Source organism: Myotis myotis, unplaced genomic scaffold (assembly GCF_014108235.1).
Source record: "Myotis myotis isolate mMyoMyo1 unplaced genomic scaffold, mMyoMyo1.p scaffold_m19_p_8, whole genome shotgun sequence".
NCBI classification, from domain to species: domain Eukaryota; kingdom Metazoa; phylum Chordata; class Mammalia; order Chiroptera; family Vespertilionidae; genus Myotis; species Myotis myotis.
Window position 1 is genome coordinate 33,358,966 of NW_023416390.1, and position 21,554 is coordinate 33,380,519.

A 21,554-nucleotide genomic window follows, 5' to 3' on the forward strand; every position below is an offset into this window, starting at 1 on the left:
CTGGTTTTGTCATTTTCTCTCTGGATCAGCATGAACAGTTTTCTTCATCTCTGTTCTTTCTGTAGGATAGTTGGATTTTTTTGTCACTTTACAATCCTGGGTCTTCATTCTGTGGCCTCCTGCCTGCCTGTCTCAGTGCCCACTGCGCTGGTCAGAGCCCAGGTACAAGCAGTGGTACCGAGGACAGTGGTACCTAGGACTGGCCTGGAGGGCATCCTTATGACTCCTGAGCTTAAGGGCAGTCTCCGCAGGGCTTCTCTCCTTCTCCTCATTGACCCAATGAGGGTTACTCACAGGTATTGCTCACGTTCCACCCCTGGAGAGTCAGTTGGCCTGGGGCTGGGGCCCCAGCATCCCTAATTTTAAAAGCATCCTAGGTGACTCAGTCCAGCCAGAATGAAAATCACCAGCAACGAGTGACCTCATTGGAATCCATGTCTTGAATGGTATCTATCATTCCTGAGGTAATGGTTGTTTTAAACTTTAGGTTTGCTTAAATATTTTAGTTATAAGGATAACGAGTGCTTTTGCAACAATTCCAAGCATGACAGGCATTGCAAAGTGAAAAGTGAGTCACTCGTCCCCCTGGAGTGGCTGTCTGGGATTCTTACCTGCTCTCCTCGAAAGCCGGCCTGACCTCCCAGCCTTGACCTCTGGCCTTGACTTCTGGGCTGATTCCACTGGCTGTGTGGTAGTCTTCTGCGCACTGTGTCATGTAAGTTTCCGTGTTCCCTTTTGTGTTTATTAGCTTTGGGTGGCGATTTTCAACCGGTGTGCCACAATGATTTTTAAAACATGCAATACTTGACTATTTAGTCAAGGGCACTGACTTCTTTTCCCCTTAGATTGTCAAATTTAAAAAATGACAACAGCCAACACAACAATAGCCATCCTGTGTGAATGCCCTGTCTTGAACCATAAATATATAGGTTATGTAATAGAGTTGCATCTTATTGGTCACCCCTCATAATAAGGTTGTGTCTGATTGGTTAATTGTTGGTATATAAGAAATCATTAGTTCTGACTGGTTTGGCTCAGTGGATAGAGTGTCGGACTGCAGACTGAAAGGTCCCAGGTTCGATTCCGCTCAAGGGCATGTACCTTGGTTGCCGGCACATCCCCGGCGGGGGCTGTGCAGGAGGCAGCTGATCGATGTTTCTAACTCTCTATCCCTCTCCTTTCCTCTCTGTAAAAAATCAATAAAACATATTTTTTTAAAAAAAGAAATCATTATATACAAGTATAGGCACCTGGGTTTTTAAAAAGTCACTTTGGAGCAAAAAGGGTAGGTAATTACTATTATTACTTTTTAAATCAATCAAAATTGTACCTGTTTACTTTTGTCAGATTGGCAAAAAAAATACATATTTTTTGGTGTGCTGCAGAATTTTAGTAATTAGCCAATGTGTGCCTCGAGATAAAAAGGTTGAAAATGGCTGACTTTGGGGATTAGGATCACTTTTTGCCTCTACAAGCTATTGCAGACGGGATTGTTTGTCTTTATAAACTGCTTTACATCTGTCTTCTGGGGCACCAGGCCCGAATCGAAGCTTGTTACATGTGTGTTGCTGCAAGGTGCTGCCAGAAACTACAGGAAGAACACAGGATAAGCTACTGTTTAGGACCGCCCTCTCTTTCTAAGGATTTTTAATTATTCATTTTTAATTGTGGTTAAAAAAAAAATCACATAAGATTTACCATTGTCAACTGATGGTCATTGTCACCAATTCAACCCTAACAAAAATCCCCTGTTTGGGGTGGGGTGAAGAAGGAAACTTTATTCCGTGCAAACAGCTCAGCTGTGATACAGCACGAGTGTGAGGCAGCCCTCGGGCCAGTTCCCTGGGGCCAGGCCCCTCTCAGGCTAGACAGCTCTACTCTGCTCGCTCCTCCATGGGTGGTCCGCTTTGCCCTGTGCTGATCTGCTTGGCTCTGGTCCAGTGAGACATCTTTGGTGTTCCAGCTCCAGCAGGGGAATGCAGTCAGGGAGCCAGCTTCTATGGACAGAAGTCGCCGCACCTGGTCCCTGCTAGGTCTGTCCTCATACAAATGAGGACTCCAAACTCTTAAAGTTTGATTGGCCCAAAAGAGACCTGCTTGGTCAGAATAGAACTGCTCTGGTTGGTTGGAACTGTGAAGTTCCAATTTTATGGGAAAAGCCTCAGTCCTATTGGTTGAAATAGGATTCCAGGAACTCCTTTATAAGGGCTGGCTCAGAGGGCAGAGACACAGTGCAGGCAGGCAGTTCGGGCTTCTCCCTGAAGTGCCTTTTGTGTGAGAGGCCCCTGTGTACAAGTGGCCACTAGGCTCTGTTTTAGTTCTTTATTTTATTTTAATTTGAGTTCAGCTAGCCACCAGGAGCCTTTCTTAGTAGGTGTCTTCTTTCTCGGAGTTCACACTGTCCCAACAGTGAAGTGTGCAGTTCAGTCCTGTGAAGTGTATTCACATTGCTGTGTAACAGATCTTCAGAATGTTTTCATCTTGCAAAACTGTCTTGCCATTAAACAGCACCCCCTCCCCCACCTCCACCCCCCTCCCTCTCCCATCCCCACCCCCCTTGGTCACCATCACCTTTCTGCTTTCTGTTTCTGTGCATTTGACTGTTCCAGGTAGCTTGTATAAGTAGGGTCATACAGTACTTGTCTTTTTGACTCGCTTATTTCACTCAGCATAATGTCCTCGACGTTCATCCTTGTTGCAGCCTCTGTTAAAAGAGTTCTTTTCTTCAAGGCTGAATGCTAGTCCCCTGTGTGCCTGGACCACATTTTGCTTATCTGTCCATGGGCCTTTGGTCTGCACCTCTTGGCTGTTGTGAATAGAGCTGCTGTGGACCTGGGTGTGCAAATACCTGCTTGAGGCCCCACTTTCAGTTTTTTCGGATATATACCCTGTTAACGTAAAAACCATTGAAACCTGTAAAGAATTTTTGGGAGTTTATTTGAGCCAAACTGTTGACATATGCCGGGAAGCAGAACCTCAACGAATTGAGATAATTCTCTGGAGAAAGGAAGGGGCGGGCGTAGGTGGGTTACATGAAATCCATTGGTGGTAGACTAGAGAGGCAGGAGAAAGCAAAGTGGTGGTGGTGGGGGGGACCCTGGGATTGGATAAAAAGTAAAATGATAGACACATACTTAGGTGGGTGCAGGAACAATTAACATGATAACAATAAAGGAATTTGTGGTATCTGTCCTGGTGCCCAGGCACAGTAGGTTGTGCCCAGGGGCTCCAGAAAAAGGGAAGTTACAAGTCACCCAGAATTTTCAAGGGTATGTTATCATAGATGCAAAAAGACAGATAGGCTCAGTTAAGGTAAAGGTTGACCTTGTCAGTGAAGATACCAGCCTAGGATGTAACTAACCCACCATAACTGCTTTTAGTTAAAGTTTAATTCAGACCATCCTTTGTGGTTACTTTAGGTCTCTGAGTTTGAAAGACCTCCATGCAGGCCTCCCCTGAGCTTGTCAGGTTCGCATGTGGCCCCTTTCGTCCACACCCAGAGATGGGATTACTTTATCATATGATAATTCTTTTATTTTTTTTTGAAACCTCCATCCTGTTTTCCACAGCAGCCATAGCGTTTTACGCTCCCATGGGCAATGCATAGGGTTATTCGATGGTCCTCATCCTTGTGGGTGGCCGGTGATGTCGCCTTGTGGTTTTGACTTGCATTCCCTACTGATGAGTGGCGTCAAGCATCTCTTCGCGTGCTTGTTGGTCGGCCTGCCCTTTTCAAACTATTTGTTTGCTTTGATTGTCTGTGAAGTGTTTTTGACGATTCTTAGGTACAAAAATCTGCTTGTAGTAAAAATGAAAACTCCAGCGAGTTGTTTCAGACATCGTGGATTTCTCCCATTCCACATGTGCCTGGGGAGCTTGTATCTAACAGACCGTTTAGAAGGAGGATTTCCTTCCGTGAAATTGGGAACAAGCCTCCTCTGGCATGACTCCCAGAAAGCCGCCTTCCCCCTGCACACTGTTTAAAGGGTCGATGGCGTTCAAGTCCATTGTCATGAATAACACATATAAAACACCATCATCACCCTGTAAGCGTGAAATTTGAGAAGAGAAGCCACCCAGTGACCCTAAAGATTGCCCATGGATTGTGCTTTCTGTTGGTTTATGAGTAATCCATGCTTATAGATTCAGAAAATAGACCCTGTAGAAGAAATTAAGAGTCATCTGACAACCTGTAACTCACTGCTGTGAGATAAGTCACGTGGGCGTTATTTCAGAAATGGGGTCAGGTGTGCTCTCTCTCGCAACCTGCCGCTCCGCTTCAACCGTCAGTCGAGGGGGGCAGGCCACACTGAGGTCACCTGTGTGCCATCCAGCTACTTAGCCATGCCCGCCAGGAGCAATGCCATCTTCACTTCCTCACGGCCCTGGCATTGATGGGAGTCCACATACTTGTCACTCCTGTGCACTCCAGTTTCAAGCTTTCCTTCCAGTCCTACGTCTCAGATGGGATTTCAGCAGCACCCCAGCAAGGTAGACGGCTTCCCTTGCAGCCCGAATCTGTTGGCGTTATGTGGCGGGTACCAGTGTGGAAGGGATCCAGCTTTTGGGAGGAGTGCACAGTGCAGACCCGGCGGACAGACGGGGAGTGTTTTTCTTGCATCCCTCGGCTGCTGGGTGCAGGCTGCCTGAGGCCCCTCTCCCCTCTCTAGCCTGGGGACGGGGAGGGCTGTAGGCACCACTGCCCTATGGGCTGAGCCCATCACAAGTGCCTGAATCTTGGAGAAGGAATGTGTTCACTTATCTCAGCAGGTCCGCTCCTTTCCAGCCGTGGGAAACAGTCATGTAAAGTTTTGTGAGGATCCTGAACTTGACCAGTTTGCTGCCCCTCAAACGCTGCATTGGGTGAAGTGGCCAGGGGCTCATCTGTGGACACTCAGCTCTCAGCTAACACTGATGTCCTGAATTACAGCTCAAGGTGTGCTGGGCCCCTTGGAGCTCCGAGGCTTCTGGAATCTTTAGCTTGATCAGCCCTGAGGCTTCTGTGTTAGTGGTGGCTGGCCCTGCTGCCCAGGGCCTTCAGCTGCCCGGTGCCTGGGGCTTCCTCTCCTCCATGGAGGAGCTTTCTCCCTCAGACACAGCAAGGGGCTCACTGCCTGGCTCAGCTCCCTGCTTCCCTCTCCTCCCCACTCCCCTCGGCGCCCTGCCATTCACCAGCTGGTGTTGGCCATGGTGAGAGGACAGGGAGGAGAGTGAGGGGGGTCTGAGGCAGGCAGTGTGCCCACACTGGGGGGGTGGGGGGGGAGCACCGGGACACGTGGTGATTTGTAATGGGGAAAATCATAAAACTTACCCTGATGACAGGCGTGTGACATGTGCCTGGCCCTGCCCCTGGGAGCTGGCGAGCAGGGCCCAGCAAGCAGCTGCCTGGTACCTCTCAGGGCTCGGGGACCAGAGGGGTGAAGGCTGGTGTGGATTGGATGTCTCTGAACTGGTGCTGTTCAGGGACCGAGCCTTCGTTCCCAGTGGAGGCGGCAGCTGTGTGTTGGGGGCTCCTCGGCAGGCAGACACAGCGCTGGGTTCTGGCTGGGTAGTTAGTTGTCCCGAGAGTGAATCCTCCGGCCTCCATCTGCAGGTGTCCTCAGCCCAGTGTTCAAGTCCCACACAGACACTGAGCTCTCCGAAGGGAACGATGACTCGGGATGGGTCTCAGCTGAGTGCAGGGCCTGGGACCTACATGTCCTTTCTATGTGCCTGCATCCCCTAGGGTTAGGGGCTCGCCTCTGGTCACCCTTGTGAAGGACACCATAGACTTGTGGGACCTCATCAGGTAACCCATTCACCCAGCACCAGCTCACCTGGCCAGGTGTGTGTGTCAGGAGCCTGCGCAGGGCAGCTGGTATCTGGGCTCTCGTAGAAATTGCCGTTTTATAAACAAGGCCAGGTCATCAGCTTTATTTATCCAGTCACTCAGTTTTAAACTCCTGTTGATCTGTGTCTCTAGCTTCAGTCCTTATGAGGGAGCAGGGAGTGTGTGTATGTGGTGAAGAGGTTGCTGTATGTTTGACGTAGAGCTGCCTACAGCTAAGCCAGGGCTCTGTGCTCTGGGACTTGTGCTGTGCACTTTTCTTTGCTTGTTTTCTTACAAATAGAGGCGCTTGTGTTTATACGCTCTGGCTGGCGGTGGAGGTGGGGAAATCTTTCAGCAGAGAGGGAGGTGGGGCCCGGAGAAAGAGGTTAAGAGAAGGAGGCCAGCTGACCAAGGTCAGCATCAACCATGGTAGGTTGTAGCAAGTGTGTGCCTTTGATTGGAAGAGATGAGAAGGGTCCCTCACTTTGTGGTCTTTCTCCCCAAAATCCACAACCCCAGAGTAACCATGAGAAAAACATCGGGCACATCCAGTTGAAGGTCACTTACAAATACCTGCTCAAAACTGTTATCTTCACAACTTTTGTATCATTTTTCTCAATTTCCTCTTTTTTTTATGTTTCGTGTCTCAGCTCTGGATTTTTGTTTTGTGATTGCCATTTGGTTTGTGTCAATGTCATACATACAAATAGGCCATTTTCACCACAACTTTTCTATGACTCTAACTCTGTTCTAAAGGAGTTTATTTAGAGTGGCAGGGAAGGCCAGTGGGTGGCGGGGTTTCATAATGCAGCTCTGGGGCCGGCGTGGCCCTCTGCGCCCATGTCTGCTTCATGCAGTGACCACGGCTGGTGTCGGGATCCGGGTGCCCCCTGCCAGGGAGAAGCCCAGGGCTTCCACACCCTGGCCAGCAGCCGCCCAGTTCCTCAAAGCCGGGCGCTGGGGGCCCAGCCCACTCGGGGTCAGGCCGGGGCCTGTCTCTTGCCCACAGCGCGTTCTTTGTTCTGTCCGGGACCAGACGTTTACAGGTGAGCTGCCCTCCCGGCTGGTGCAGGAGCGGGTTTCCAAACACAAATGCCATCGTGTCTGCCAGGTGAACCTGAGAAAGGGAGCAGAGCCTGGGACAATGGGCCCCTTTATAAACTGCTCCGAAATGCAGAGCCCGGCTATTAGGCTTGGGGGCGGGGCCAGGTGTTCATGATGATGGCCCAGGGCCCTGCTAGTCCTGTTACCCACTCGGGGCCCAGGATTGATGCGTGGGAAACAGGATGAGATTGTCTCTCCCCCGAAGACGGCTGAATAAAGCACGCACAGAGTACGCGGCCACGCTGAGCCATCTGCTCCTTTAGCTGTCTTCTCCTCATGCCACGAGCTGGCACAGGGAGCAGGCACAGTTACACACCCACCCCAGGAAGTCACACTCGCCCGCAGGCACCGGCCCTGCACCTGAGTTAGTCATCTTAGAAGAAAAGGCTTTCTTCTAGGACCCAGCTCAGGAGAGCAGACAATAACTGCAGGACTCCGCTGCACCTGCCGTGTTCCCGCCCAGCCCAGCTCAAATCTGTGTGCACAGGAATCGCCTGGGGTCTCTCGAACGTGCAGATTCTGGCCTGGGGAAGAGGCTGCTGGTCCGGATGGCACTTTGAGTAGCCAGGTGCTCCATGATCATCAGGGGTGCGATCTGGGTGGGCAGGTGGGGGGGCTCTGGGAGGACTGGGGCTCATGCTTTGTTCCTTGTGAGCTGGATCTGAAATTTTGTCAGGTGGATACATTGGAAGATAAGCCTGAATGTGCGTAAAGGGGTGAGATTCAGCTGGAAAGTGACAAGGGGGTGGCAGGTGGGAGGAGCAGTCGAGTTGGGAGTGGTCCTGGGTAGTCTGTGCGCCCGTCTGGTTCACCATCAGAGAAACACGACTGTGAGCACGTAAGTCGCTCCGACTGGACCTGGAGCTTTGTGAGAGCTTCCTGCGTGTCACTCACTCCCCACAACGGCCCCTGGTAGAGACGAGGCAGGTCTGCTGCCTGCCCAAGGCCCTGCGATAGGAGAGGGTGGGAGCTGGGCTCCCGCCCCCATGCAGTCCAGCGACAGCGCGTTAGCACCGCGCCTGCAGCTGCTCGGGCGGGACAAGTGGCACTGCCCAGCTGACGTGTTAACTCTTCGGACCAGAGCTTACGGTCCTTCTGCTGGGTGAGCACCAGAGGCTGGTGAACGTCCGGTGTCGCCCTTCTCCCGTGATGTGACAAAGAGCCAGACAGCCACTTTGGTGTCCTGACGGCACCAGGGCCACTCACAAGCCCCTTCCCTGCTGCCTGGGCTTTCCAGAAGGTTCTTCACCTCATCGCTCTGCTTCTCCATCCCAGGCATGCAGATCTGGTGCCTGACTGAGACTCATGGCCCATTTCAGTCAAAACGCACAACGGGCCCCGTGGAAGTGGTTCAGGGATGTTGGAGAAGTCACACCTCCAGGCCCTTCCTCAGCTCTTCAGGTGGAGCCGGCATGTTTGTGGAGGGTTTTTCTAGAAGAGGCCAGGTTTGGGGGTGCTAGACTTCCAGGGGGCCTTTATTCCTGCTTAAGGCACCCCCCCCCCCCCCCAGAGAGCAGGGTGGCCACTGAGGCCAGGCCTCACGGGGGTTTGCTCTCCTGTCCTCCCAGCAACTCCCCGTCACTCAAGACTCATCTACCCTGTCGTGTCCTCATCCCGCTCAAAAGCATGTGGGCAGTCATTCACTTACCAAGCATTTGAAAGCCTGAGCCGTTCGGGGTAGAGGTGGGCAAACGCAGGGCCCTGGGCACAACCGGCCGTCAGCCGTGGGCTGAGTGTGGGCCGAGCTGGCGGGCGCGTGGGCCGTTGTGCCCCTGGCCAGAGCCCTGTCGGGTTCCTTCTCTACTGTGGCGTCTCCCCCTGAAGCCTGTGCAGAACGTTCTTTTGTTCCGCAATATTGGCACGACTGAATCGGCGCCGCAGCCAAACAGGATGTGGTCTGGGTGGCTCCCAACTTCCAGCCTCTGATGGCTCTTGTTTTCAGATGCCTGGAGAGGCACAAAGCCCCCTACCACAGGGCGCTTGGAGGCCTTGGAGGGCAGCCGTGGACTAATGAGGAGGCTGAGGTCTGCAGAGTCCAAGGCCCACATCTCAGGACAGGGGTGGGGTGAGATCCAGAAGTCCTAACCCAGCCTGGGAGGAGAAGGCTGCCAGGGAACGCTGGAGGCCTCTGGATTTGGTTTGGCAAGAGAGGGACTTCAGGTGGAGCCATGCTTCCAGGTCAGGGCTGGTCTGTTTCCTTGCAGGGAGGCTGGGCATTTCCAAGGCCCCACAGTGTGCCGGGCACCTGACCTGACTATTACATGGGGTGCCCAGGGGCCAAGCCCTGTGGTCCCTAAGTCTTGAGATATATTAATAATACTTGAACATATTGGGGATGAACAGGAAACCACAAAAACCATGAACACTCCTATAGACTTGGGTAGCCACTACCCAGGCCAAGAAGTGGAACTTGACCCTTAACTTTGAAGTTCCGATGCCCCTGCCCAACCCTGCGTTCTTCCCACCTGCCTCCCCAAAATGTCTTTAATATGCGTTAAGCATTGAAGGTAGTCCTGTCTTGAATTTTGTGGTTATCATTCCCTTTATTTATAATTTTACTGCAGAGCAATAAACAGGTGTCCCTATGCAATGCCATTTCTTAAAACTGTTTAACCTCTGTCTATGTAAATGGAACTGTGCTCAGTTTGTGGCTGGCCAGCTCTCACATGACCCCTAATGACTCCCACCTCCCCGTATTTACACCCCCGGTGATCCCGCCCAGATGGGGCTGGCCTGGCAACCTGCTTCTAACTGATAGGATCCATCAAAAGTGATGGAGGCCACGCCCAAGATTAGATTTCACCGGAGGCCTTCCTGTGAAAGTCCAGCTTCTTGATGACAGACTTTGTCTTGCTGGCTTTGAGGAAGCAAGCAGTCACATAGCCCCAGGAGGCAAGGAGCTGAGCCCTCAGCGGACTTCCTTTGGGGGGGATGTCTGGACTGGTGGATATGCGAAGGTATCTGACTCGGTTTTAATTTTTATGCGTTCCTTATCATTAGCCACAAACTAATGCTTATTGGCTATTCTGGTTTCTTCTCATGCAAAGATCCTTTTCATGGTGTTTGCCCATTTTTCTTCTTGAATTGTAGTCCTCTGGAATTTTCTGGAAAATAAGCCTTTTTTGGCTGTAAGCATTGCAAATGTTGCCTCCCCGTTGGTCCCCTGGCCACATGGGCTTTAAAAATCCAATGAGGCTTGTTCTGAAGTCTGTCCCAGGGTGGTAACCTGCAGGATTGTTGGTGAGGTGTTCTCACTTCTGGCCCGTGGTCCCCTTGCTTTGGCCCTGGGCCTGGGAAACTGGCTCCTGCTTATGGTAATTATTGGACGCTGCCTTCCTGTGGCGAGTCCGCTCCCTCTGTCCCCCTCTGTGGCTCACCCTCTGGTCGGGGAGTGCTTTCCTGTTCAAATACCATGTTTTGGCCTCTTAGAGAGACCAGCTTGGGCTCATCCCTTCTGCCAGCCGCTGTGGACTCCGGGGGTGACCGCTTTCCTGAAGGAACGCGGGGCCTGGAGAGAATGTGCCCAGCCGTTCGGCAGGAATGCATTCCTGGAGAAAGTTAAAATTAGAAAGAGCTGCTACGTTTCCTGCCATGCCTGCCGTGGGCTTGTGTTTGTTTTCACAAGAATTCTTCTGGTAACAATCTGCGGTCCGTGCTGGTGGAATGGGAGGTGAAGTCATGATGGAGGTGATCTGTCTCCATGGCGATCTTTGTTGTCGGAGGGCCGCAGCTTTGTTTGTGAATTCTTGAAGAATTATGCCGGAATGGAAAAATAGTATTGAGGCAACCCCTTTTTACAGCTGGCAAGAAAGATTTTATTTTTAAAAAGCTCTTCAATGAGAAGGAAATCGCACGGAGAGCACCTCTTAGTTAGCGAACTCTGGAAGAAGTGGACGTTAGCCCCGTGGTGAGCTTGCCTTCTGGTCACCCTGCCCCCGGCCAGGCCATCTCCCACCTCTCCCCTTGAGGCCGCAAGTCTTGGGAAATCCCTCTGAGTGGCACAGTCTGGGGGGGCACCCCTGTAGCCCCCTTGGGGTGCCAGGTTTAGCAAATAAAAGTGCAGGACACCCAGGAACATTTGACCCTATGGGACACACATACACTAATAAAATTGTTGTGTATCTGAAATTCACTTTCACTGGGTGTCCTGGATTTCTGATTACCAGAAACCCTGATCCCCCCTCACTCCCGGCTATACTTCGATTTTGGTTTCCTGTGGTGCCTGGGCCCCTCTCAGTGAGGAGGGGCATCGCCTGCTCCTGTGGGCTGGTGGCACTTGTGGGCAGACCTGTGGCTTCGCTAGGTTTGTCCACTTCTGTGTTTGGACCCGTCGTCACGCTGACGCTGGGTGGGTTGCTTTCCTGCGGTGGAGACTGGCCATGCAGTCATGGACGTCCTGTGCCCAGTCAGAGCCTGACCTCCTGGTCCATCTGATGCAAGGCCCAGGAGCTGGAGGGCACTGGAGAAATGTAAGGGCTTGTTCCTCAGGGAGCATAAGTGCTCGTCAGAGACTTAGCCCCAGGGAACCGGAGGCTATGAGCTCACCTGCGTAGGTCTGCCTGCCCCGAAGTGCTGTCCTTTAGTGGGGTGGCAGAGGTGTCACCGCCACCTGGAGTCATGGTGGGTGGGAGCTGGGCCTGGAAGGAGGGTACCGAGGAGGCATTCCCTACCTACAGGAGGAGGTGGGCTGTGTGTGCAGGGTTAGGGTGGGCAGCTGACCTGGCCAGAGTGAAGGAAATTGGCAGGAGGGGCTAAGGAGGCTGGGGATAGGATAGGCCAGATTGGGGAGAGCCCTGAAATGGGCAGGTGGCAGGAGGAAGCAGGCAGTTTGTGTTCGTGAGCAGAGAGGGATGTGCTGAAGGGGAGCTTGCAGGGCCATGGGCTTGGGGGAGAGAAGCACCTGGGACCACACGGGAGGCAACCCGATGTGCAGATCACAGGCCCCTGGGGACTTGGTTTTATGTTCAGGAACAGGTCTTGCTAATGGAGCATCTTGCTGTGTGCCCAGTGCAGTCCTGGAGCTGGGATACAACAGTGAATGAGACAGGTGAGTTCCTGATGATTGCTTGGGGGGTGCCATGGCCATTTACTGAGTGCCTGCTCTGTTCCAGGTAGTCTAGGGGAGCCAACTGCCTCCATAAAGCACTTATTCTAGTAGAAGAGAAAGGAAATCACAAGCAACAAACAATGTCAGGAGTGACACGTGAAGCCGGTGAGGGAGTTGGGGGAGTGAAAGGTGTGCTGTTTTAAGTAGGGAATGTGTTGGGGTGAATGATGGCCCCCAAAGATATACACATCCTAATCTCTAGAACCTGTGACTATTAATATAATGTAATGATGTGTCATTTAAAAAAGTATTTTTATTTGTTGATTTTTAGAGAGAGAGAGAGAGAAACATCAATTTGTTTTTCCACTTATTCATGCATTCATTGGTTGCTTCTTGTATGTGCCCTGACAGGGGATCGAACCTAGAACCTTGGCATGTCAGGACGATGCTCTAACCAACTGAGCTGCCTGGCCAGGACCTGACAGGTGACATTTTAAAAGCCAGGCAAAGGGAGATCTGACTACAGAGGAGAAGTCCATGAGATGATGGAGACAGATTAGGGGGATGTGCTTTGCAGGTGGAGGGAGGGACCACAGGGCAGGAATCCAGGTGCTGCTAGAAGCTGAAAAAGGCAGGGAGATGGGTTCTACCTTTGGAGCCTCCGAAGGAACCAGACCTGCCTATTCCTTGACTTTAGCCAGTGAAACGCATTTCAGAGTTCTGACTCCAGGCTATAGGAGAATAAGTTGGTTTTAAGTCACCGAGCTGCTGGCATTCTGTTATAGCAGCTGCCCTGGGAAAGCAGCACGGGGGTCTGGGGATTTGAGGGGGTGACATTTGAGCAGAGCCCCGACATGTAAGTGACTCAAGGTCGCAACTCGTGGTACTCTCGGGAGGCTAGTGGGCTTCCTGCTGACACCGGGCTGGGCCCCCGGGGCCGGAACTGGGATCCAGGCCCAGCTGAGCATCAGGAATTCCTTGGGAACCATGAGCTCCGATGGCCTCTAGCCTGGATGGGAGCCACAGTGCATTTATATAGTATTTTTAATGTAAAAATGTCAGTTGCGGTATAAATATCTGTTGCTTTTTTCCAGCTTTAGTTGAGTATAAATGTATTTTATTGACGGGACAAAATACTTCCTTGGCTTTCTAAATTGGGCATTTCTAACACGGTACAATAGCCCACTGGCTTTGGGCGGCACTGACCAAGAACGTGCTCATTTATATCACCAGCTGTGTGTGCGTGTGTGTGTGTGTGTGTGTGTGTGTGTGTGTGTGTGTGTGTCTTGGCCGAAAGGCCCAGCATCTGGTGCCAGATTCATATTGTCCTCTTCTCTGGTCTGGGACCCCCGAATGCCGAGCCTGAGGCAAGGGGGTTGATTTTGGGGGAGAGGTGGCCTCCCGAAGCAGGAGTGGGGAACTGGGAGAGTGAGATGGGGAAGGGGGAAAGCAAGGGCCAGGTGGGGAACTGAACTCATGGTCACCGTGACTGCTGGGGACCCTCTGAGAATCGTCCCTTGGCAAGACGGAAGGCTGGGCACTGACCCCAGGGCTGCCCTGGACATGGCAGACTGTACCCACCCCCTTAGAGAGTGTCGGACAGGACAAGGAAGGGCTCACTGCTGTACCTGGATTCTATACCTGTGGTCTTCAAGAAGTCCAGGCTTCCCTGTTCCGGAGTCATGAGCAAGGCAGATACCGCAGCTCCACCAACGAGAGTTCAGACAGCAAGTCTGTCTTCATGACTCTCCTCCACCCGCGAGGCAGAAGGTGCTCAGATCATCAGAGAAAGTTCCCCTGTGTTGGCGGGATGAGGGGAGCTCGGGACCAACGCAGAGGGAGCTGACCCCTGTGCGTGGCATCCTCTCTTGACACCTGTGTGAGCCCGGTCAGCCACGGTGGAACCTTCTCCGGTCCGACGAGCTCCTTCTCCATCTAGGCGTTCCCTCTCCATCGTGTTCTGTACCCACACGAGCAGCTCTGTCTCTCAGCGTCTTCGTTTTCCGCCTTGGCTTACAGGCAGGCACCTGCTTTTTCTTCCTTCCATTCCGGAGGGCAGGGCACAGCGTTTTCGTTATCTTGCCAGTCCCTCTAGCTCACAAGGAGCAGAGCCCGACGGTGATCCGTGAGATGATGGGTGACTGCTGGCGCCAGCCCCGCATCCCTCCAAGCTAGACGAGCGCCAGCCCCGAGTGTGTGCTGCGTTTTAGCTGCGTGAACCTTTCCTGCCGGCTGACAGTGGCTTGTGACGAAGGTGCGAATAAGTCAGTATCTGGAGCAGTCCCTGGGCAGAGAGACTAATCAGGGAGGCTCAGCTGGCCCTGGTGGGAAGTGAGAACCTGCCTCTCCTCTCCGAAACACTTCCTGGACTGCCGTGTTCTGACCGGGTCCCGATTCCACGTGTGTTCCCACCTGTGCTCAGAAGTTCGGGGGATCGGGAGGGAAATGCCTTTTCATGCAGCCGCGGGTGCCCTTTTCCAGCCTTGCTGAGCGGCTGGTCTGGGATGTGTACTCAGGTTAATGAACTAGGAGTTATTTGGTGCTCTTACAAAATCAGTGTTCCGCCCTTCACTGCACCGCTTGGCTAGGTGTTCTAAATAAACTGTGACGGTTACCACGGTCCTGACCGTAAGGCAGACGGAAGCCCTGTACCCCTTTCGCAAAGCTGAACGGGGGTGTGTGTGTGGGGGGAGGGGGGCAGCAGGAGCTCTTGAGAGCCTCAGTCCAGGATGAGTCAGGCGTGGAAGGGAACGCAGACCCACTGCAGGGCTGACGTGGGCCGCTCCAGGCTGCGTTTTTCCTTCTCTTGCCCCTTTCACTGTTGCTAGGTGAGAAGTTGCCGGGGTGAAGATTTGACCCCCAGAAAGGAGAATCCAAGAGGCCAGAAGGCTGGTGTTCCTCCTCGGACCAGCTCTTCCCACGAGGACACCCTGAGGAAGGGTTGGCGGGGGACTCTGGAAGAAAGGGACCAGCTCTTGAACACCATGTGTGTGGGACCATGGGGACAGCATCAGATCGTAACGTCACCCACCCTCCCAGCGCCGGGAATATGGGTGGTCACATATTCAGTGGCGGAGCCAGGGTTGGAGTCCAGTTCAAAAAGGGTCTGGGCCTCACCCCATGAACTTGTCCTAAATGTTCGCAGCTCCTCAGCGTGTGTTGAGGGCTGCTTACTCTGTGTGCGCTCCCCAGACTCACACAGGAACTCCCTGCCTCTGGCCCAAGCAGGACCCTCAGCTCCTTCCCACTTGAACAGACTCGGAAGGCTTCATAATGTCAGTCATGGGAGAAGGAAAGGAAGAAGGAAGTGCGACATTGGGACCCTGCCCAGCGCTTTGGGCCCTCCCTCGGAGACATCCTGTCTCACCGCCACCTGCCTGGTGTCCCTCTGTTTGCTTTGCACTTGACCATGGTTCTGGGTGTCGGTCACTGGTGCTGGCTTTGCCCACTACGTTGAGTGTGTGCTCCCAGCTTCCCATATCTTGATCTCGGTCAGCCATTGAAACCTCGAGCCTTAGTTCTCTCTTTTGCCAAGATGTCCATACCAGTGGCTTTCAAGGTGTGGTCCAGGGACCAACAGCATCGCCATTGCTTGGAGTGAGTTAGAAATGCAGACTTTCAGACCCAGCCCCTACCCCTGGGCCTCTGGGGGTGGAGACCAACCAGCCTTCTGGTTTAGTAGGCGCTCCGGGCCAGGAGTCGGATCGCCACTGTTGAGCACCACTGCCTTATTTAAGTGGAAGAAGTTTTTCGAGATTTTTACTATGTATTTGGCACTAAATAGAGGGTCTTTTATGTGTCAAAGACCTCAATGTGATCTGCCCTCAGTGTGATCTACAGGCCAGTGGAAAACACAGAAGAGACAAAGCCACGTTGAGTGGGGGTACGCTCACCTGGGATTACGGACTGCCCTGTTTTCCTCTAGAGGAGACCGAGGCCCGGAGTCCAGGTGAGCGATTTAGCAAAGGTCATGGAGCCAGTAAGGGCAGAGCTGACACAGAATCCATGGTATGACACGGGGACGTCTCAGAAGTCCTGTGTTTACAGCCTGAATTCCACCACCTGGAGTCACGCACGCAGTTCCCTGACTGGTGCCATCTCCCCCATTGATTCATGGGAGAAGGTTACGGATCAGATCGAAGGTCTGAGGACTTGCCGGGAAGGTCTCCTTCATCAGCTTCTAAGTGGCGATGGTCATAACCCTGGACTTGAACCTCCCGCCCGGGTCTGGCTAAGAAACTCCTAGATTAACTGGTCAGTGAGTTGGAAAAGCTAGTCAGAGCCTGGAAGAAGGTTTAAAAAAAAAAAAAAAAAAGTGGGAAACAGGCTAGTGGGCGTTCATCTTCCATCTTCCTAACATTGGGGAAGGTAGTTTCTGAGTGTCATTGGACAGTAGTGTCTTATGTGAACTAGCAAGCGTAGTCCTCTGATTTTTAAGGTAAAATCAAGCAACAGCATAAAGACGCTAGTTAAATTGTCTGAATCCAGAGTTCTAGAGTTTTATTCCTCTTTCCTCCAGTGTTGAATGTGGCCCAGTGTGCCAGCCCCTTTTTAGCGTTGCACCTTTGTGGAGTCTCTCTGAAATACTCCATGTGGGTTGTCCTAGCAGCTGCTCTTGCCTCACTTGTGTCCATTCATTCATGTAAGCTAAATGCATAAATATTTCTATGCCCAGGCCCACCAGGTCCAACCAGAAGGAGCACAAGCCCAAAGGAGGAGGAGGAAAAAGCTACCTTCTGACCACAGGTGTCTGTGGGAGTCCACATACCTGGGAGAGAGGGCACAGGTAACACCTAGGGCCTCCCGTCTCTCACACAGACAAACAGAAACCTCACCCAAGGCGGAAGGATAGTCGGTGAACTTCACCACTGACTTGATAGGTGTCAGGTGCCAGGTAGGAACCCGCAGGTGTGCAGAGTGAATGGACAGACACATAAAGACACCATTGTGGTGTCTGGTTGTTTGTCTCAATAAACCCTTCCCTTTTGTGCTTCATACTCAGTACAGGAGAGAGGAAAGGGTATTCCTTCTCTCATCCCCAGTGAAATTTGAAATGTTAAGTAACTATAGGAAAGGTAAGCAAACCAGTTCTGTGTTCTGCGTAAGAAAATTTCACCACATGAATCGGGTTAGATGTCAGACACTCTCACCTGGCTGTGTTATCTCCACCTGCCAGAATACTGTTTCCGCGAATAGCTTCCAAGGTGTTGGTGTTGATAGCGTTAACTAGAAAGGCCATCGCCAGTCTACCCAAGTGTTACTTTTGCCATTTTCTAAGTTGGTTGTCTTAAAGTTTCTCCCATAAACAGTGAAAAACTTAGGGCCCATGGCGAGGCCAAGAGATCAATGTCTTGAGCATTACTTGCGTAAGGACTGATCCTTATCAGGTATGGGGTGGGGCCCCCGGGATAGGAGCACTTCCTTGTTGACCTTGGAGCCAGCTCTGGACAGCAGTTTTGACTTGATGAAGTTTTCCCTTTGGGGCCACCTCTGTCTCCTTTTCTAGCCACACCTCACACCTTCCTGTTGTTTTCTTTCCTTCCCTGTTGCCATCTCTCATGCCACCTGCCAACTAGGCCAGGACTTGGTGTCCAGCCGTGCACCCATGGGTGCATGCCCATGGTCCTGTGTGCCCGCCATGGCCTGGCCTTTTGCCCCAGTGCATAAGGGGGTTGGTAGAGAACCTGGGGTGGCACACTTTTTCTGGAAAAGGCCAGACGAGATACTTTCGGGTTTGTGTTCTTGACGCACAAAAGAACCGTGGACAGAAGGTGAACTCTATGTGGCTGTCTGTGTTCCCCGTAACTTGACTTACAGACACTGCGATTTGAATTTCCTATAATTTTCACATCACGAAATATTATTCTTATTTTGAGTTTCTCCCCAATTATTAAAAAAATAGAACATTCTTTGTTCATGGGCCTTACAAAGGCAGGTGACACATTGGACGGACTTGGCACACAAGCCAAAGTTTGCTTCCAGAATAAGAAGGACAAGGATTTCAGGGTTCCACTTCCCCCTCTAGTTCCACCGCTGTCGCGCTTTCGGGCATGGGCGTGGTGGAGGCAGGGAGCGGGGCGGACCACTTCCTGCCTGGAGATACTCCACCCCCAAAATTAGCAGATGCAGGATGTGGGGACCCTTTGGCCAGTGGATCCATACGCGTCCATCATGGTGGCTTGGGAACTCAAGGACTAGGCTTAGCAGTTTTCCAGTTTTCCCAAAGTTCTCAGGCTGGTGTAGTGACTTTTGAGGACTCACTCTTAAAAGTCAGAAGAGAAAAAAAAAAGAAACTCACTCTCTCTCACTGTTGAACAAATTGGAAACACTGAAGTCTGAGGAAGCAGAAAAACACCCATAAACTCACTTCCAAGAGGCCCCTGTGTTCGGGTTTTCACTTCCTCTGGTGTGTTTTTCACTTCCTTCTCCCCTTTTAACACGATGAGGTTCCCAACAGCTCTGTCCGGGCATGAATCCTCGGACTCCCACATGCACTTGGCCGCATGGTCTGAGGTTCTCAGAATAACCCGAGTCTTCCTTGGACCTGTGAGCAGTACGGTGGACACGTCCAAGATACACCGATGTGTGGACAATGGCCCCTTGTTTCCGTGTCTTGAACATCCAGTTCCCCCCTCTTCTACCCCCCCATTTCTCCGTCTCCTTCGGGATCTGCTCTCTTGTCGTGTCAGAGTATGTTTTCTCGTGTTTTTGCCTTTTCCGTGGAGTTCACAGGCTGGGATAAGCCTGTCCCCGTCGCCTGTGGGATTTCTCTCATTGCTGGGCCTTTGGGAGGTCTGTCTCTACCGCGAGGTGCGCTGTGTCCATGCGAATTGGTCTTTCCTTCTGACTGGTTTCCTGCCCGCACGCCCGCCCGTCATTCTGTGCATCTGGAATTCATTTCACTGCTGAAGCCCCAGGGGAAACGGTGTCCTGAAAACTAGCCAGCTGTCCCAGCCTCACAGGGGGTAATCCTCGCCTGCTTGCGATACTCATTTAATGGCATGTGAAATATGTATCAGGAGGGGGGCTGCTCTGGGCGGTCTGTTCTTGGGGGCGGGCATGGTTTGCAGGCTGTGAGGCCTTGATTGAGTGGAGGTGTGCAGAGTGAATCCGCCTCCCCTTTCACAGCCTGGCCAGGTCCAGGGCTCCTCGAAAGCCCAGAGCCCCTGTGGCCGGTCCAGACGTCGGCCTGAATGCAGGGAGCTAAGCGGGGACTCAGGGTGGTGACCTTCAATCCCGCTCCTCTCTGTCATCGTCACACTTGTTTATGGAACCTGCCACAGGCGCGGGCTCTGTACTTAACACATTAACGGGACTACCTCCTGGTGACCCCACCACGTGGGGAGGGAGCCCCACTGCTGGCAGGCGATTGGAGTGTGTCTTTAGGGTTCAACTGATAAGATTCTTCTGCTGAGGGAACACTGCCAGTCTTTGCAGCAGAAGTAACAGCAGGGAAAGGAAGGCACACGAGCTCTGACTGGGCTCGGTCTGTGGGGACACTGTGGGGACCAGCTCTGAGGGGGACGCGTGGGCAGAGGAGAGCAGGCTGTCCTGCAGTCTCAGCAAAGCCCTTTGAGACCCAAGGAGCTCCGACCTGGGAGGTCCTGGAGTTCTCAGGAGTTGAGCAGGTGAGGGTCTGCCTTCTCTCCCTGGGACAGGGCAGTTCGAGGAGAGGGTCCCGCCGGCCACATGCCCAGCGGCTGGCGTGGAACGGCACCTGGGCGCCACCTCGCAGGGTCCACCACTGCCCTGCCTGACCACGGAAATGCGGCTGCTCTAGCTTTGGGAGAGTCTTGGAGGGAAATAGAGACGTGGGTTTGGGGCTGAGCGAGACCCAATCTTGGTCACGGTTCCCTTTTGTCTTGCAGCATCTCCCTTCTTCTCTGGAGGGAAGGCCGGGTCCTGGGACTCCACCTCTGACGTCGGGAGCTGGTGGCCTGTGGCAGGTAAGCGATGCACACAGGGTGTTTGAATGAGCCGCTGTCCCTGCACCCGCTGTGTGGAGGCAACTGTGTCCCGGCCGACGTGCACAGACCTGTGTGGGGAGAGGAGCCCCGCGCACGTGCGGAACAGCTCAGGAGGGAGAAGCAGCTTCCGGAAGCTTCCGGCGGCCCTTGGCATTTCAGGGCACTGCTCTGTCTTCACGGGAAGGCCAGACATCTCCGGTGGGCCTGGCACCATGGAGTTCCCAGAACAGCCCCTCATTTCTGTTTACTTTCTGCGACTTCCCCTCTGTTGCCACCAATGGAATGTTCTCGCTCTACCCAGAATGAGACAGAGCCCAGGTTGGCTGTCCTGTTGTGTTTGCACAAAGGAGTTATTCTTATAACGTAAGAGGTTATGCGCTCCCAAACAATGGCCAGAGAGCTCCATGTGGCCCTGTGGTTCCGGGTCACCCCCGCTGGGGCTCTGGGAAAACAATAGCAGAAAATGTTAAAAGGAAGCACTAGCCAGGTTCATGAGGAAGAGCTGGAGGCAGTTGGCACTCGCAGCAGAAAAGAAAGAGAAAATGCTACCCTTTCCCTGGTAGAATGTTCTGGGGTATTTTCTTGGCTGCACTTTTTATTCTCTGGGCGATAGAAGGAAACCGCCTTTTGTAAAGCCAGTGGGGTGAGATCGTCAGCTAACATGCCACAGCCTTCGTGTGCTCAAAAACAACGACACAGTCTTTCCTCCCTGGGTGAAAGGATTGGACAGAATCATAATGGACATTTGCATAATCCCGGGCAGTGGCGGGATTTGAGAGGTAACAGCTCCCCGGAGCTTCCTTTCAGGTCCTGTTCGAATACTAAAATCCTCTCCCCATCAAGTGGGCACCTGAAATATTTCAGGTTTTCCTTTAAGCACACCACCCTCTATTCAGCTGGGGGAGGAGATTTTGCCCCAATGTTCTTCTCCCCACTTTTATGTCACTGGTCGTTGTTTGCCTTATGGCCTGTGCTTTAGGATAGAAAGAATGTTAGGGACAGAAAGAATGTTAGGGACTTTTATTAGTGAAGAATTCGGGAGTCTTCTGGGCCCAGGGTCAGTCCTCACTGCCACTGAGGTCCCAGGGACTTAAAATACTTCTGCCCAGGAAGCAGCCTCCAGCAGCCCTGGCCTTATAAGTGCAGCCCCCTGGCCGCGGCTGGCTGCGGTCTGTTTGGGTGGTGGTGAAACCCAGTGAAAGGCATCCACATTCCTCGCATTCTTCTGGCCTGGCATTGGCGAGATTGCTGGGGCTTTTTAAATCAAACACAAGTATGCAGCATGACTCTTCTCTCTAGATATACTCGAGAGATACCAGTGGGTTGTGTGGTATGACCTGTCTCACCCCACATGGTCTCATGAGGCACAGCTTGTTCGATGCAAGTCCCCCCTTGGACCGGACAGGAACAGGTTCATGGGGGCCCTGCCTGGGACCCCTCCCTTGCTCCAGCGGCTCCCGGGCTGCCATTTATGTGGTTTGCTTTCTCTGGCTCTGAGCCAGATGAACCAGAGCAGCAAGACTTCTGAGAAGAGGAAACAGGAGGGTGAGACGGGGCCTGGCCATCTAGGGATGAGCCAGAGCGGTGCCCTCTGTCTCTATCTGAGCATTAAGGGCTCCGGGAGCCT

At 52.6% G+C, this 21,554-nt stretch overlaps 1 protein-coding gene and 1 long non-coding RNA gene across 6 annotated transcripts in view; one reads left to right on the plus strand and one right to left on the minus strand.

Moving 5' to 3' along the window:
* SH3BP4 (SH3 domain binding protein 4) overlaps positions 1–21,554 on the plus strand; it is a 79,920-nt gene that overhangs the window by 15,238 nt on the left and 43,128 nt on the right. For 3 of the 4 annotated variants that reach the window (XR_004969246.1, XM_036319096.1, XM_036319098.1), the window contains exon 2: positions 19,829–19,906. The exons of the other annotated variant lie outside the window; for it this stretch is intronic. The gene's annotated coding sequence lies outside the window, so the exon portion shown is untranslated. The remainder of the gene's footprint in view (positions 1–19,828; positions 19,907–21,554) is intronic. 4 annotated transcript variants of the gene reach the window in all.
* Positions 6,554–8,961, minus strand: LOC118661273. 2 transcript variants are annotated; one of them, XR_004969248.1, is made up of 3 exons: positions 8,562–8,961; positions 8,163–8,344; positions 6,554–7,574 (listed from the first exon to the last, which is right to left on the minus strand). It is a non-coding gene; the product is annotated as an uncharacterized LOC118661273 (long non-coding RNA). The 2 variants fall into 2 exon arrangements; XR_004969247.1 differs by lacking the exon at positions 8,163–8,344 and having other exon boundaries at positions 6,554–6,926; positions 8,562–8,830.